At 37.9% G+C, this 3324-nt stretch overlaps 1 pseudogene; it reads right to left on the bottom strand.

Annotated features, from left to right (window-relative positions):
• Nucleotides 1-586: 586 nt before the first annotated feature.
• On the bottom strand, nt 587-1463 carry LOC108520111 (60S ribosomal protein L9-like; annotated as a pseudogene).
• Nucleotides 1464-3324: the final 1861 nt, after the last annotated feature.

The raw sequence follows: 3324 nt of genomic DNA, 5'->3' as shown, positions 1-3324 counted from the left end.
TATTGCAAAACAAGAATAGCAACACAAAGAATATCAGCTATTATTTATTGGATATATATTAACTTTTAGGATATATTTAAGTGATCTACCTAAATTATCTCCTTGCAAGTTAGACACTATAATTAACTCAATTTTTCAGATAAGAAAACTGAGGCTTAAAGAAGCTAAGAACTTCCTAGACAAAGCTATTTAAGTTGAGGGCTTGATGAAAATCCATGCTCTTCTCCTCTTTGTATATCACCCCATTCTCAGAGCTAAAATGCACCCAGTAGATTCTTTGATCCAACTGCCTCATTTTCAGGATACAATGGATGCCAAGAGAGGTAGAGTGACTCATTTGAGGTTACACAATAGCTGACTCAAGATCATAGCCTGGATCCTTTTCATTTAAGTCTGATGGTCCAGGTGCAATATGATACTGCACCCAACATAATTAGGATCCTGGAAGACAAGGGACTCATACTGGCTTTCCCTGCCCCCAACTCCCAAGATCAATAGAGGCCTTTTATTGCATCATTAAAATATTGCAAATAGGTCTTAGGAATTATCCGCTATCTTGTTTCTGTAGCTGGACGACTCTTAGATCTTATTCACCAGCCTGCAAAACTGTTCTGTTTTCAGTGACATAGATACCATCCCCAAATTTTCTGATATCCTTTTTAACTGTTGTGATTTGTTCAATCAAAGCAGTTGAATTTGAAACAAGATAAATGTTTCCTTCAATGATTAACTCACCTGGCTGGGTGTGGCGGCTCATGCCTGTAATCCCAGCACTTTGGGAGGCTGAGGCGGGTGGATCACGAGGTCAGGAGATCGAGACCATCCTGGTAACATGGTGAAACCCCGTCTCTACTAAAAATACAAAAAATTGGCTGGGCGTGGTGGTAGGCACCTGTAGTCCCAGCTACTTGGGAGGCTGAGGCAGGAGAATGGTGTGAAGCCGGGAGGTGGAGCTTGCAGTGAGCTGAGATTGCACCACTGCACTCCAGCCTGGTCAACAGAGCAAGACTCCATCTCAAAAAAAAAAGGATTAACTCACCTGTCTGAGCTTGAAGTACTGAACAAGCAACACTTGGCCTCATCCAGACCCTGCAGATGTATTTTTCACCCAAGAAATTTCGGATTTCAACAAGAGACCCATTCTCCTGGATAACAACATTGATGGGGGAATGAGTATACACAGACATCATCTTTTAACGAATGTCCAGTATAACACCCTTGATCATGTTTTGTACCTGACTCCAAATAGTGCAAATGGTAGCCAGTTCCTTTCTGTTTCCCCACTATTTGCCAACCTGGAGCTTATTCTTTTGCTTTCTGAGGAGATGGAGTTCTACACTGATGTGACTGAAGTCCCTCTGCAGAGTTTCTCTGAAGTCCTTCATAGTAACTGTGCTTCCCTTCAGAGTGATGTCCATGTTTTCTGGAATGTCCACAGTCAGATTGCTGAGAATGGTTTTCATTCTTATAATAGATGCAGCAAAGAGACACACTGGCTTTTGACTCAAAGGAAACTGACTTGAAAATGTAGTAGAATTATGTACAGGCACACACTTAGGAGAGAGAGTAGTGAATTCTTAGTTCCAGTTACTTTTCAACTTCTTTTAGTTCATTCCCATCATGCTAAGTTGGCAACCTTCAGCCTATACAAAGTGCTACCATTGATTTAGTGTCTAACCGTGTGGTTGTTTGGATAAGACTCAGGAGGAAATCCTTTTCGTTCATCTCATCTTCCTGAACTTTGCTCTAACTTCACTCATCACATTTATATGGAAAGTGGGACCAATAGACTAAGATATATTTAGAGATATTTTGTATGCTACATTTTCATGTTAGTTATTCAAAGATAAATAGAACATTTTCTCTTTTCAAACTTCACTTCTCTATCCAATATCTATCATACATCTATCTAACTATCCATCCATCCATTTATCTAATCTTTAATTAAATTTTTACTTCTATAGTGATCAGCTGAAAAGACATACTTATACACCAAACCAAAGATGATAAAATAAATTTTTATCTCATACAGTTAACAGCTGACTCTCTATACACTCTGATTCCAACTATGCTTTTGTTAGGTTTTTGCCAAAACATTTCACTGAGCCTGATGTAGAATTTTAGAACCACTTCTGAGGTTGACTGCCAAACCTACAAATTAATAAAATTAACAGGGACAGTGACTTCATGCAGTAGTGGCACAAGAGAGGCAGTTGCACAAAGTATGCCAGAGATTTTGATCAACAAAATTTTTCTAACAGATTGCCTGGCTGGAGTTTCAATCCTTATTTGCCATGGTATTAATGCATACTATTTTTCACAGATGAAAAGAAATGATTGTGTTGAAGAATAATTTGCCACCTCTTCTAGTGCAGTTTGATGGAACTGTTCAAAGCCATGTGATCAATGAATTATTTATAGACTATAGTACTAACATCTGGTAGCAGTGCTATTGTTAAGGGTATGTCAAGCTTTCCAATAGATCCTGGCCTTTTTTTTTTTTTTTCTTTCCTGAGCATGGATCCCTTGCCCATTTAAAATTGTAACAAGTAGAAACTTGGTAGAGAGAATGACTTTTATAACAAAATCACCAATGGCCCAGTAGATAGCAAAGAAAATTGCCCTTTCCCCAGTTACATTTAATCTCCAGGGACAAAAATTTGGAGGTAAGGGAATTGGAATAAGCATACATTCTCTCAACATAAAGCCAAGATGGCTTAGTATCAAGAATAATGATACAATATGTTTTTATGTAAGATTTAAGGCAAGATTAACATATGCATAAAGTTCTGGGCAAGCTAATGGTTTTATCAGCTCACTTTCACACTTTTTCACATTTATGGGGGCCTTTGTCCTGTCGGAGTCAGACCTACTCCGCAAGTCCCCTCAAGACAGCATTTCCTAACATCCCTCTATCCAAACAGACTAAATTGTCCAACTTAAGGATGGGGAATATGTGGTGCTCATGGCCGTAAGAGACATCACTAATCAATTGCATCACTATTACAGCACTCTGCTGCTGAACCTTCTTGGCCAAATCATAATTAAATTTTGTTAGTTATTTATGCACTGGTAGTCTTGGAGAATGCATTTTACTACCTCCATTTTATAGGAAGGGCAAACAAGTTTTCAAAAGTTACATAGCTAGGACTGGAAGCAGGGTCTAAATTCTACTTTAAAACAGTATAATAACTGTTCCAGGCATCATGGGGATAGTGGTAGAAAAACAAAATGCTATCTAGCTTTCAATTAAGTCACAAGACCACTGCTAAATATACATATATATAAAATTATATTTTATATATAAATTATATAATTATATAT

The sequence above is a fragment of the Rhinopithecus bieti genome, unplaced genomic scaffold (genome assembly GCF_001698545.2).
Source record: "Rhinopithecus bieti isolate Rb0 unplaced genomic scaffold, ASM169854v2 scaffold_47418, whole genome shotgun sequence".
In the NCBI taxonomy this organism is placed as follows: domain Eukaryota; kingdom Metazoa; phylum Chordata; class Mammalia; order Primates; family Cercopithecidae; genus Rhinopithecus; species Rhinopithecus bieti.
The sequence above is the reverse complement of the archived record's forward strand: the minus strand, read 5'-3'. Positions and strand labels throughout refer to the sequence as shown.